The sequence below is a fragment of the Portunus trituberculatus genome, chromosome 20 (genome assembly GCF_017591435.1).
Source record: "Portunus trituberculatus isolate SZX2019 chromosome 20, ASM1759143v1, whole genome shotgun sequence".
Taxonomy (NCBI): Eukaryota; Metazoa; Arthropoda; class Malacostraca; order Decapoda; family Portunidae; genus Portunus; species Portunus trituberculatus.
The window spans coordinates 12,043,276-12,057,720 of NC_059274.1; the positions used below are offsets into that span (position 1 = coordinate 12,043,276).

Sequence of the window (14,445 nt, forward strand, 5' to 3'; positions counted from 1 at the left end):
GGGCCTGGGCTTTATGCTCGTGTGGTCCCGTCTCCATATCTACACTTATCCAATTTTTCTTTAAAACTATGCACACTTTTTGCTGACACCACTTCCTCACTCAAACTGTTCCAAGTCTCAACACATCTTTGCGGGAAACTAAATTTTTTAACATCTCTCAGACATCGTCCCTTCCTTAGTTTCTTACTATGCGATCTTGTGCTTCTAAAGTCATATTCTTCTCTCAGGATCAGTTTCTCATTATCCACTTCATCCATTCCATTAATCAATTTATAAACTTGTATCAGATCCCCCCTCTCTCTCTTCTCTGCTCCAAGGTTGGTAGATCCATTGCCTTTAGTCTCTCCTCATATGCCATCCCTTTAAATTCTGGAACCATTCTTGTAGCCATTTTTGTAGTCTCTAATTTTCTCATGTGTTTCTTTTATGGGAGTTCACACAACTCCTGCATATTCCAATCTAGGTCTTATTTTAGTACTTATCAATTTCTTCATCATTTCCTTGTCCATATAGTGAAATGCTACTCCAATATTCCTTAGCAAATTATACGTCTCTCTGAAAATTCTATCAATATGGCTTACCGGTTGATTATTTTCTTCCATTGTCACTCCCAAGTCTTTTTCCTTTTTTACTTTTTCTAGTTCTACTCCATCTCCCATCTTATAGATTCCCACTGGTCGTCTTTCACTTTTTCCCATTTCCATGACATGGCTTTTGTCCACATTGAATTCCATCTCCCATTTTTTGCTCCATTTCCAGATCTTGTTTAAGTCTTCCTGTAGTATTTCACAATCCTCTTTTTGTTTAATGACTCTGCACAGTTTCACATCGTCTGCAAACAGATTTATGTAACTGTTTACTCCCTCTGGCATGTCATTTATATATACGAGAAAAAGTATTGGTGCCAATACTGACCCCTGTGGCACTCCGCTGTCTACTGTTCTCCACTTGGACTTCATATCTTTAAGTATCGTCCTTATTTCTCTCCCCCTTAAGTAATTCTTCATCCATCTCAGTGTGCTTCCTTTTAAGCCACCCTTCTCCTCTAGCTTCCATAGTAATCTTTCATGTGGCACTTTATCAAAAGCCTTTTTTAGATCTAAATAAATACAGTCAACCCATCCCTCTCTCTCTTGTACTTTATCAACTATTCTAGAGTAGAAACTCAATAAATTTGTCACACATGACCGACCTTTTCTAAAACCAAATTGGCTATTTGATAATATTTTGTTGTCTTCAAGAAACTCGATCCATTGCTTCTTTATTACTTTTTCACACATCTTGCATATTACACTAGTTAGTGATACCGGTCTGTAATTTAAAAGTTCTTCCTTCCTTCCGCTCTTATATATGGGAACCACCTCAGCTCTTTTCCACTCCACTGGCACTGTTCCATTCTCTATTGAGCATTTTATGATGTTGTATCAATATTGGACTTGCTAGTTCTTCCCTACATTCTTTCAGTATTCTGCCTGAGACTTCATCCGGTCCCATTGCCTTTTCCTCATCCAATTCCGTCATCAACTTTTTTATTTCAAGCTTGGTTACTTTAATCTCTTTCATATAGACAGTCTCTCTATTACCCTGTGGTCTTTCAAATTTGGATTCCTTAGTAAAGACCTCATGAAATTTACTATTTAACAGTTCTGCCATACTTTTTGGGTCTTCCACCATTCCGTTTTCTCCTTTTAACCTTTCTATTGTTTCTTTTTGTCTTATTTTTCCATTTACGAATCTGTAGAACAATTTTGGTTGTTCCTTACTTTTTCGACAATGTCCTTTTCATAGTTATTTTCTTCTTCCTTTCTCACCTTAGCATATTCATTTCTTGCTGTTTTGAAGTTTTCCTTATTTTCTGGATTTCTGTTTCTTCACCATTTCCATGCTCCATCTCGTTTCTCCTTTGCCCTAGCACATCTTGCATTAAACCAATCTTTCTTTCCTTCTTCTTTAGGTCTATATTTCGGAACATATTCCCTGACCCCAGTTTTGTATATTTCCAAAAATAAGTTATATTTCTCTTGAACCGTTAATGAGTTTTCCATCTCCTCCCAGTTTACGTTTTTAAAATAGTTCTTGAGATTCTCAATATCAGCCTTTCTGTAATTTAATCGGTCTCCTTTGTATGATTCATTTCTATCTTTTTCTATATCCATTTCTAATATTACATGGTCACTCTTTCCCAATGGGCACTTGTATCTTGTATCATCGTTAATTGGTATATCCCTTGTAAAAACTAGGTCTAATCTTGCCGGCTCATCGTTTCCTCTGAATCTCGTGTTTTCCTTTACTCTTTGGACCATCAAATTATCTAACATTAGGTTCAGGCATCTCCCGAGGCATCTTCCCCCATACCACTTTCATAATTTTCCCAGTCTACCTCCTTACAGTTGAAATCTCCTACCAATATCACTTTTCTCCTTTTCTTAATGATTCTTGTGTGTGTGTGTGTGTGTGTGTAATTCACTGTTTGATCTGCTGCAGTCTCTGACGAGACAGCCAGACGTTACCCTACGGAACGAGCTCAGAGCTCATTATTTCCGATCTTGGGATAGGTCTGAGACCAGGCACACAACACACACCGGGACAACAAGGTCACAACTCCTCGATTTACATCCCGTACCTACTCACTGCTAGGTGAACAGGGGCTACACGTGAAAGGAGACACACCCAAATATCTCCACCCGGCCGGGGAATTGAACCCCGGCTCTCTGGCTTGTCAAGCCAGCGCTCTAACCACTGAGCTACCGTGTGTGTGTGTGTGTGTGTGTGCGCGCGCGCGCGGTTGTTTACCTGTTTAATAAGCATCTAAAGAAGGTGTGGTAAAATTACTCTTCGTTTGACTTTAAATTGCAAAACTTTCATGTGTATTTTACCTTTATTTTGCCTCGTGTTTTGGTTTAATTAGTAAGCATATGCCTTCCTTTACCAGTGCCTCTCTACTCTTCCAGGTGTGGGTGCCTGAAGTGCTTCTCCGAGGCACTCGGTCCCTCGACACCTTCACCTTCCTGCAGAAGTTCCAGGGGGTCACCATTTCGTCAGATTCCACCGTGTACACTTCCGTCATATGAGTCGCTCGTCTCTCTCTGTCACTTTTAGAATTTAATCAGTAAGACAAAGTAACAACGAATCAATCAGTCATTGCTTGTAACACTATGAGAATTGCTACTTTATTTGAATCAATCTACAAGATTTCACTAATTAAAGAAAAAGCTTGAGATACAAAGTCACTCCTCTTTGCTTCCATTAGTGTATTTTGTTATCTTACCTTAAATCTGAACAAGACAGTTTTCTCCAGCATAAGGAGAAGCCATAATGATGAGTGTCACAAAAGGAAGTAACATTTTCAAATCGTTCATTCTCTTTTCCTTGTCCATGAGTCTTCCATTCTCTCCACTGTTCCAGGATGCAGCTCAAACTGGTGTGCAGCATGTCCTTCTACATGTATCCCTTTGACGTCCAGCAATGCACCGTCTTTATCAAGAGCTGTGAGTACCTGTAGGCTCGCCAAACGTTAGTGTGTCTGTGGGAGTTGTGAGTAGGGAGGGGAAAATTGAACGTGACATGAAGAGATATATTGTTTTAGGCTCTTGAAATGCAACCAAGTAATTACTTTCATCTACATAATCCAAGAATGACGGGATACTATTTCTGATGAGTCGCTTCAGAGTTCTGACTGTTCTCTTGTGTGAACATTTGTGTGCCTTTGAATTTACTATGGTCTCAGCCAGCTCTCATAATGTACTGCCTTTTCAGTTCTCTTCTCATTCTTATTTCCCAGTTAGCTAAAATGAACTGCTACAACGTCACTGCGGCGAGATTACCTAAACGTTTCTATATCTCAAAAAAAAAAGTCTGCGGCGCCCTCTAGAATCTCTGCCACTGAAATCAATGAGACACGCAAGAGAAAAGCCGAGATGGTTGGCCGCTTGGGATTACCGGTCTGTTTCCTGCTGTTCAACCTCGCCTACTGGCCTTCCTACCTGACCCCGAGCCTCTACGCCCTCGATTCAGCCGCCCACCACTGTGTGCGGCGCCCTCTTGTCGCGGTGCGCTCTGAACCAATGTGCCGAATGTCTTGTCGTTTGTTACTCTCACGTGTGTTGGTTTGTGTTTGTGTTTTGCATTTTTTTTTTTTTTTTTCAGATGTTTGTATGCCCTTAGTTTTATCTTCTATTTTCTTTTTCTTTTACTTTTTTGTTTTATTTTTTTATGCCTTAGTTGATTTTTATCTGGTTTCATTTCATATGGAGGTGTGAAATTATGTAAGCCAATGTACATACAAATTTTTATGTGGTAGGAGACGTCTTTTACTTTCGAATTATTTTATCGTTTTTTTTGTTTAATCTCATGATAAAATTTTTAGCAGAGAAATAAGCCAATTTGTATTTGTTACATTTCAGTTTTATATATAATTGGCTTTATTTTCTTGCTATTCTAACATTTTTTTTTTTTTTTTTTTTTCAGTTTGTGAGGTGAAAAGTATTAAATCGTGCTACATATGTTCCAAACTACCGGATTTTTATTTACGGTCATGAAGAGTTTTGAATTTTATACTCAAAAAGAAAGCTCTGCTGTGTATTTTCAATAAACTATACAATCATGCAGTTTTCATACCACCCAAGGACATACGTTAGTATTGCATTGAGTTCGAAAATTTCGGTAATAATTTCTAGCAATAAGTTTTGAACAGTTCAAATTGTACATTAACTAACACATTTTTGCAGAATATTTAGTGATACATTTTAGTGGCATGTTTAGCAGTAGGTTTAGCAACACGTTCGATGGTACACCTTAAGTTCTACGTGATACACTTGCAATCATTTAAGGATACCTGCATGGTGACAGAGTAGACATACAGCCAGGTAAACATCAACTCGGCAACATAACACACGAACACTGTCTGCATTCTTATCACCCTTACTTGCAATATCAAAGCAAGAATTACAGTACATTCAGGTCATTATATACTTACAACTGCAAAGTGTAGCTATAATCCTGCTTAAGATAATTGCAGGTTTAATGTCTGTAATGGGCTTGTAACAGTTGAGTGTGGCGCAGGTAGCGGTGCTTGCTGTGGGAGAGTCAGTGGGTGCATGTGGTGAGAGTGATAGATTCTTCGCCTTCGCCTTTACCAGAGATTGGAAAAAGTTGATTGCTTGGTCACATTTGCATGGCTCGCTTTTGGCAGTGTTGTCAGCGCCTTGAGATTGGATGATATCAGAGGTGGCCATATTGATACGGAACTCAGGGTCAGTTCCTCAATTTTAGCGTCAGGTCTCATGGGAATGGCTAAGATTTTGTAGGTTACGAGAGAAAAGATGAGCGTATTAAAGTCAATGAGTACACACAACCAATGTGTAGGTTGCTTTTAACACTGATCCATTCTGCCTCGGAGTAGCGCACCTTTTCAGTATGAGTCCTTAGCGTTGCTCTGAAGCTCTGTGAAGTAATTCAGGGATCGACCTAACGTTATATCAACGCCCGATGCATCCACAAAGTAATTCAGCTTCCAGTGAAGGTGAAAAATGAGCACACGCTTCATTCCAGTCCACATTGCTGCACCTTCAATCCTGAGACTGAAGCATTCCTGCAATAAGTAACATAGCAACAGTAACTTAGTAACAGACAACAGGTTACAAGCACAATCCTAATATTCCAGGAGCATACTACCTCACGCAGTTCACAAATCCACCTTCATTTCTCTAATTGGCAAGTGTGACGAGGGATCCCACGCAACCTTTACAAAAGCAATCGCTAAGTTATCAAACATTAAAATCCAGATGCACAACTGCAGGAAGGTAAAGAGATTTTGAAGCATTCACGGAAGTTCCAGACACCAAACGTCACAATGCTGACTCTCACGGGTATCCGGTCAATTCCTCGAAATCAATTGGTTGACAGGAAATTGCTCGATATCAATTGCTCGAAAAATAATTTCTAGCACTCTCTATTGCTCGAAACGCAAATTGTTCTAATTTTTTAAGCTTGAAGCACCACGTCAGCTGCGCCTTCTAGTCTTTCTCTCTTGGCTGACTCAACACACGGTGGCAGGGCTACTCTATACGTGTGGTTCTCCCTTTTTTCCCATAGCAATCATAGCCATTGTCATTAGTCTTGCCTTACAGTACTCCATTAATTGTTAATACTCATCACTTGATTGTCTATTGTTAATATTGAATTAACCTACAACACTACTGACTATTTTCCTGATTTTTTCCTACATTTGTTTTATATCTGTTTCAGTGATTTTGGAGGCCTTGAACCCCAGTGATGGACATAACTTTTGTTGAGAGGGAAATCAGAAAAGAAGAAGTTGTGTTTGGATGGTTATCTATATATTAAGGACAAAACAGTGAACAATAAAATTTACTGACTGTGAAATGTGCGAAAGAAGGAAATGCTCAGCACGTGTTATCACTTTCAATGAAAGGAAGCGGGAATCACAACCATGCAGATGCCGCTGAAACTGATGCCGCTAAAGCCACGGAGAAAGTGAAAGAACATGCAATAAATAGTGAAGATACACCACATTATAATGTATCATGTGCTTCAATGGAAGTAAGTGCTACTGCGGCGGTGAAGCTCCCTCCCTCAGTATCCAATATGTCACGCACCATACGTAATATACGCGCAAGGGAAAATGCTAGACTTGCTTTGGCTAACAGCTACCTCGATCTCAACATCCCAGAAGAGTTTACCAAAACCATCACAGGAGATTTATTCCTTATTGATGACTCTGGTCCCACAAATGATCGTATTTTAATTTTTGCAACCCAAAGCAATCTCGATATCTTCTTCTTCTTATTATCATTATGAGGTCAATGAAGGCGACCCACTGGAAAGCATAACTGCATAAACCCAAAGGCCCAGTGGGCGGCACCTCACCGATAAGTGAAAGGAAGTAACAGGAATGAACAACAGAATAGGAAGATTGGTAGAGATCTAAGAGGTAGTGAGTTCAGAGAGAAGAAAGGTATTCACACGTTTTTTAAATGCTTCAATGTTACTAGAATTAACAATCTCGTTGGGAATTGTATTCCAGAGTCTAGCAGATACTGGGATAAAACACCGGGAAAATTGTGAAGTATTACATCGATTCACAGACAAGGAACGGTCATTCATGATCAAGGATTGTCTTGTAGCACGTGCTGGTAGTGAAGGGGCAGGCAAATGACAATGCAACGGATGGTTGGAATTAGACATGATTTTGAAGAAATAGGACAATGATCCAACCAAACGACGATGCCGAAGATTAATCTCAAGATTAGGAAGAAGAAATTTAATCTGGTTGAATGCTCTATCTAAAAGCTTTAAGTGAGACTCTGCTGCAGAGATCCACACAGAGTGACAATATTCAAAATGAGGCAGTATGAAAGAGTAAAAGCAATTTCTTACAATATCATCAGAGGAATATATCCGCCTACATTTGCGTAACAAACCAACTTTACATGAGACTGATGATGCAAGTGAACGCAAGTGCAACTCAAAAGTAAGTTTGGGATCAAGGGTGACTCCGAGTAACTTCAGAGACGAACAATTAGGATTAGGTACTTCGTTGACAACAATATCAGGGTGAACTGGGAAAGGTGTCCTTGATCTACTAATAACCATACTATGGGATTTACTCGGGTTCAGTTTCATACCCCACCGATCACACCATGACAGAATCCTTGAAACATCTTGAGTGAGTACATTAGCGACTCTCTGCCTATCCTGTGGGGAAGGAATTGTCGCATATATAGTGGTGTCATCAGCATAAGCAACCATATTAGATTCAATCCCACACCACATGTCAGATGTATAAATAATAAAAGAAGAGGTCCCAGAACACTTCCTGCGGAACACCGGATACAACTGGACTAAAAGAACTAAGGCAGCCATCAACAGTCACACGCTGCCTTCGACTCGTTAGGAACTCTGACAGAACTTGATGGACGCGGCCACCAATACCAATAGATCTAACTTTCGATAAAAGGGCTCTATGATTAACACGATCAAATGCAGAACTAAAATCAAGTGAAATTACTCTAGATTCATGACCAGCATCAAGGGCAGCTTGCATGTCGTGCGTTATGCAAACGAGAGCATCAGAAGTACTGAGACCTTTTCTAAAACCAAACTGACTAGATGGCAACAAATTATTAATATCTAAAAAACGATTGAGACGCTTGGCCAGCAGGCGCTCAAAAATCTTAGATAACACCGGGGTTATGGAAATGGGTCTATAGTCACCGGGGTGAATGGAGGATGAAGATCCCTTTGGAATAGGGGTAACATTTGCAGTACGCCAGCATACCTTACGAAAAAGAGCTCTAAAAATAACTGCCAATTTTGGAGCGAGAGGAGAAGCAATCTTTTTGTAAAAAAGAGGCAGAAAACCCAAAGGATCACAACCCCCGAATGAGTCTAACTCATTAAGATATCTTAAGATTTCGGAGGACTTAAAGGCAATGGAGTGTAATTTAATGTCCTGGGGACAAGACGGCGGCAGATCAAACTCTTCATCACTTTGTTTCGAGTTAAAAACGGAAGCTAAAAGATTGGCTTTGTCCTTAGAATTATGGCAGATTGAACCGTCAGTACATGACAGAGGAGGTAAACTTGAGTCCACACCAAAGAGTGATTGCTTTAAAGCTGACCACCATGAGTGTGGTTGGGAGGTGCCAATCAGAACATTTTTAAGGTGTTCATTGTACTCATCCTGTGCGCTAGAATATGTACGTTGGGCAAATAAACGCAGACGAACGTAATTTTCCCATGATTCAGGTGAACGCAGTCGGGACCATTCACAATAAGCAACCTGTTTTCCACGCTGAGCACGCCTGCAGTCATCATTAAACCAGGCACTGTCCTTGCGACGACTTCGAATTATTTTAGAAGGAATTCTTCTTTCACTAATGTTAAGTAAAACACTGTTAAGGGAATCAATTGGACTATCAGAATGTAAAATTTCCCGCCATACAATGTTGTTAAAATCGGCAATGACACCAGTCCAATTGGCTCGTGACTTTAGAAATACTTTCCGCGATATTGGCTCGTCCGGAATAGGAAATGAAGTTTGAATATTGAAAGACAAGCCAGAGTGGTCTGTGCTACCAAGGGGAGGGACGACCTGCAAAGTTACTGCAGAGGGGGCGTCTGTAAAAAGAAGATCAAGGCAATTACCCGAGACGTGAGTTGGGCTATGAACGATCTGCTCACAACCGGTGAGGTTACTAAAATCTAGAGCAGCCCGACTATGTTGATTTGTTTGAGAAACGGAGTTCAACCAATCCTGATGATGTGCATTAACATCACCAACAAAAACAAAGGAAGCTTTAGGGTCTGATTCTTGAATAGATGCCATAGAATTTAGCAAACAGTCATAAATAGAATCATCAAGATCGGGATTTCTATATACAGAGAAGATATAGTAGTTATTAAAACGACTGCAAATTTTAACCAGCATCATTTCATGACAGCCACACTCAAATTTGGTAATGCGTGAAGCGCTGCATGCTGGACGTAAGTATATACACATCCCCCGAGCTCTAGGGATAGAATCACGCCTCAGAAGAAGAGGCCTCTTGAAATTAGGAATCAGAATCTCAGAAACATGCCTGAAGCTCGAAACAAGAGTCTCTGAACAAAAATTATATCATATTTGGAGGACGCAACTGCAACGTCTTGCAAGTTGGCCTTTAGGCCCCGAATATTAATGTATAAGGCCTTACAACAGTTATTACGAGGACCGGGATTAGGGTGAACATCACCACTAAGGGTAATGAGGAAAATTAAATAAAAATGAAACTCCATAAAAAAGAGAAAACACAGCGGAATAAAAGGTCCACCTGGAGGAGCCGCAACACCAGGCAAGGCAATTATTATGGTATACCCCCAGGTCGCCAATTACATGGGGGACCTGACAGTAGCAGTGGCAAAAGAAAAGAAGGAAAAAATCGCTGCCACCATTCATCCCTTTGTCCTGCCTACACAACGTGGGATTGCGAGAAAGAAAGGAAAGAAGAAGAAAAAAAAAAAAAGTTCTGGGTCGCATCAACCAGAGGGAGGAGAAGTGGCACAGAGACTGAAGGTCGGATGCACGACTGTGGAATCTCTGCAAACCCACTCCTATGAAATAGAAAATAGAGAAAAGAAGGAGGAATGTAGAGAATAGCTCGGGCAAAGTTTTATGACCTCACACCCTGGGAGAGGCCAACCACCCACAGGGTGGTACGCTGATGGAACATTTAAAACTGTGCCTTTGAGTTTTGGTCAACTTTATACAATACACGGCTGAAGTCAGGTAATATATCACCTCTCTGATATCCACTGTTACCTAACAAAACAGAAGAAACCTATAAGAGGCTCCTGAAGGATCTTAAAAAAAAAATCCCTATATTCCAGCCATCTGCATTAAAGATTGGTTTTGAACTTGCCATGGATAAGGCCATACAACAAGAATTTCTAGTGTCTAAATGTAGAGGGTGTTCTTCTTTATCATTTCAGTCAAAGCCTTTATCGAAAAATTCAAGCAAGTGGCCTTAATATAATGTACGACATCAATGCTGAATTTGCTCTTCAAGTTCGTCTTTTATCTGCTTTGGCATTTATACCTGTAGCCAAAGTTGTGGAAATATTTGAATATCTAGTTGAAAATTAATCTTCTCCAGATGAGCTTCAATGAGTAGTGGATTATTTTGAAGACATGTGGATTGGGCAGCCGTACACACGAGTGTTTTTAAGATATAGGTTAGGTTGCCACAATCTTCAAAGTCCACAGATTTGCGGAGCTTGGTTCATATGAGTGTTTTTGCTATATATAAAGTAGAAATCATATTAATAAGTTAATAGAACTATCAAATTACCCTTAAGAACCTTTGTAACTGAAACAATAGTCTTTTGAAAATATAGGTTATGTGGCCTCTATATTTTAAAGTCCACAGAGGTGAGACTACCCTTAAAAACCCGTGTGACTGAAATTAGTCAATTTTCAAAGCCCACAGATATGACAAGCCTTTTTTGTAAGAGTTTTTGTGCTGTTGATAGAGATGATATCATACTAATCTGTCAATAGGACCATTAAACTACCCTTCACAACCTGTGAGACTGGAATTAGAGTCTTTTTAAAATATAGGGTATGTTGCCACAATTTTCAACGACCACAGATATGACAAGCCTTTTTTGTGCTCTTGATAGAGTAGATATCATACTAATATGTCAATAGAACCATCAAACTATCCTTAAAAACCTGCGTGACTGAAATTAGAGTCTTTTTAAAATATAGGTTATGTTGCCACAATTTTCAACGGCCACATGTGGCTTTTGATAAGGTAGATATCAATGTAATCTGTCAATACAACCATCAAACCTTCCTTAAAAACCCGTGTGATTCTGATTTGTAAAGCGCAGGGCACACACATTTTTTTGGGTTGGTTTTTGCGGGTGATTGAAGTAGTAGTGTTGAAACAAGTGTCTTTTAGAAATACAACTTAGGCGACCACTGTTTTTCAAAGTCCACAGTTATGAGGAAGTTTGTTCTTAAGTATTTTTGCTTTTGATTTGATAGATATCATGTTACTCTGTCAATAGATCGTTAAACATCTCTTAAAAACTGGAGGGGTTTGGGTGTGTTTTTGGGGTGTTTCTGGTGTGTTTGGGGTGAAAGAGTGTGTTTTTGTGGGGTTTGGGTGTGTTTTTGTGATGTTTTGAGTGTTTTGGGTGGTTTGGGGATATTTGGGTGTGTGTTTTGGGTGTTTAGGAGTGTCTTTTGGGGATTTGAGTGTGCTTTGGGTGTGTTTAAGATGTGTTTGATGGTGTTTGAATGTGTTTGGGTGATATTTAGAAGTGTCTCGTTTGCATGTTGAAACACACCAAAGCACACTCTAAGCACACCAGAAACACCCCAGAAGACCCCAAACACACCAAAACACACCAAAACAAGCACACTAAGCACACTAAAAACACCCAGAAGACCTCAAAACACACCAAAACACCACAAAACACACCGAAACAAGCACACTAAGCACACCAAAATCACCCCAAACACAACAAAACCTCTCAAAGCACACACTGAGCACACCAAAAACACCACAGAACACACTCAAAACACACCAAAACACACCAAAACATTCCCAAAGCACACTCGTTTTCAACCTAACCTAATCTAACACCCCATAACCACTCCTTCTCTCTCTCCCACAGATTTGAACCTTGTGTTTTTAAGTTTTTAATGTTTTTATGTTTTTTTACATTATTCCTGTGTTTTAATGTTTTTTAATGTTTCTGTATGGTTTTCATTCATTATTCCTGTTTTGGTGGGGGTTTTTTGTTTCCCTTCGTTTTTCTTACATTTCGTTAGGTTTTTCTAATTTTTTTGACAATTTGAGCCTCATTTCCAACCTGACCAAAGCTAGCCTAACCAGACACTCCAAACCACTCGCTCTCTCTCTCTCTGCAGGCCATGAGGGAGGCGGTGGAGGTGTGGGGGGGTTCAGCACGCTATCAGTTCATGCTTGGGATGGGACACACTGGGACAGCCTGGGACCGTTGGTGGGAGCAAGACAAGGCTGTGGCAAGGTTTGCCACTCAGACCTGTTGCCATGTTACTATTATTGCACATCCTAAGAAGGTGTGTGTATGTGTGCATATGTGTGTTTACCTAGTTGTATTTACCTAGTAGTATTGTACAGGGTTCGAGCGGGCCTCATAGCGTCCTGTCTCCATGTCTCCATTTATCAAATTTTTTCCTTAAAGTTATGCACATTATGTGGTGTAACAACTTCACCACTCAATGCATTCCACTTTTCCACCGTTCTATGAGGAAAACTATTTTCCAATATCCTTCACACACTGCCTCATCCTGATCTTCTTTACATGTCCTCTTGTCCTTCCATCTTCTGTCACCAGCACCAGGTCTTCCTTGTCTATTTTTTTCAATGCCATTGACTATCTTGTACATTGTCATTAGGTCTCCTCATTCTCTTCTATCTTGTAAGGTTGGCAGTCACATTTCTTTCAGCCATTCTTTCTATAGTAGGTCCTTTAGTTCCGGCACCATCAGCTGCACCACAGCTGCATATTCCAGCCTTGGGCATGTCATGCTTGTGATGATTTTTTTCACCACATGTAATGAAATGTCACTCTTATTTTAGTCAACATCTTATATGATAGTCCAAATATCTTGCTTATGTGTTTATTAGGGCTCAGATTTTCTTATATGATCACTCCAAGATCTTTAGTCTTCTTTAGTCTTCATTATTTGTTCCTCTCCCATCAAATAATTCCATACTGGTCTTCTTTTACTCTTTCCTAGTTCCATTATGTGGCATTTCTTGGCATTAAACTCCAATTACCACTTCTTGCTCCACTCATAGATCTTGTTTAAATCTTCCTGCAACAGCAGACATTCCTCTCTGGTTTTCATATTTCTTAGCAACTTTGCATCATCAGTGATGATGTTTATCCCAACGTGACCCTTGTGGCACTCCGGTAGTTACTTTACCCCAAGATGAGTATGTATCTCTGATCACAGTTCTCATTTCCCTATCCTTCAAATAATCTCTTGTCCATTCGAGCAAGGTTCCACACAGTCCCCCATGTTCTCTAGTTTCCAAAGAAGTCTTCCGTGCACGACTTTACCAAAAGCTTTTATAATGTCCAGGTATACTGTGTCTACCTATCCATCTCTGTTTACCAGTCCTGCAATAACTCTGGAGTAGAAGCTTAATAAGTTTGATACACATACCGCCCTGTCCTGAACCCAAATTGTCCGTTCGATATGACTTTCTCCTCTTCTAAAAATTTCATCCATTTTTCTTTGATGATTATTTCACATAACTTCCCTACTACACTTGTAAGTGACGCTGGTCTGTACTTTAGTGGTTCAGTTGCCTTTCCTCCTTTAAATATCGGTATTACTTTGGCTCTCTTCCACTCTAGTGGAACTTTCTCTTCATTTATTGTACTTTTAATTATTTCCAAAATTGGTCTTAACAATTTTGCATCGTCTGCAAATAGGCTCACATAACTGGACACCCCATCCACCATGTCATTTATGTAGACTGCGAACATTACTGGTGCCAACACTGATCCCTGTGGAACTCCTCTCCACCAATCCCCATTCTGATGGTCTGTCCTTAATTATTGTTCTCATTTCTCTTCCTACCAAAAAGTCTTCCATCCATTTTAGTAAACTGCCATGCACTCCTCCTACCATTTCAAGTTTCCAGATCAGTCTCTGGTGTGGTACCTTATCAAAGGCCTTTTTTAAATCCAGATATATTCCATCAGCCCAACCATCTCTTTCCTGTATTACATCTATCACCCTCGAATAGTAACATATCAGGTTTGTCGTGCATGAACGCCCTTTCCTAAAACCAAATTGACACTCACAAAGTATGTCATTTTCTCCAAGAAGTCTGTCCATCTAGTCTTCACCACCCTCTCACACATCTTAGCTAC

The 14,445-nt window shown here is 39.9% G+C and overlaps 1 long non-coding RNA gene and 1 other non-coding gene across 2 annotated transcripts; one reads left to right on the forward strand and one right to left on the reverse strand.

The window, feature by feature from the left end:
* Window positions 1-2,680: 2,680 nt before the first annotated feature.
* On the reverse strand, window positions 2,681-2,754 carry Trnav-gac. Its single transcript has one exon. It is a non-coding gene; the product is annotated as a tRNA-Val (tRNA).
* A 367-nt stretch (window positions 2,755-3,121) lies between these two features.
* Window positions 3,122-4,613, forward strand: LOC123506777. Its single transcript, XR_006675520.1, has 3 exons — window positions 3,122-3,488; window positions 3,782-4,049; window positions 4,468-4,613. It is a non-coding gene; the product is annotated as an uncharacterized LOC123506777 (long non-coding RNA).
* Window positions 4,614-14,445: the final 9,832 nt, after the last annotated feature.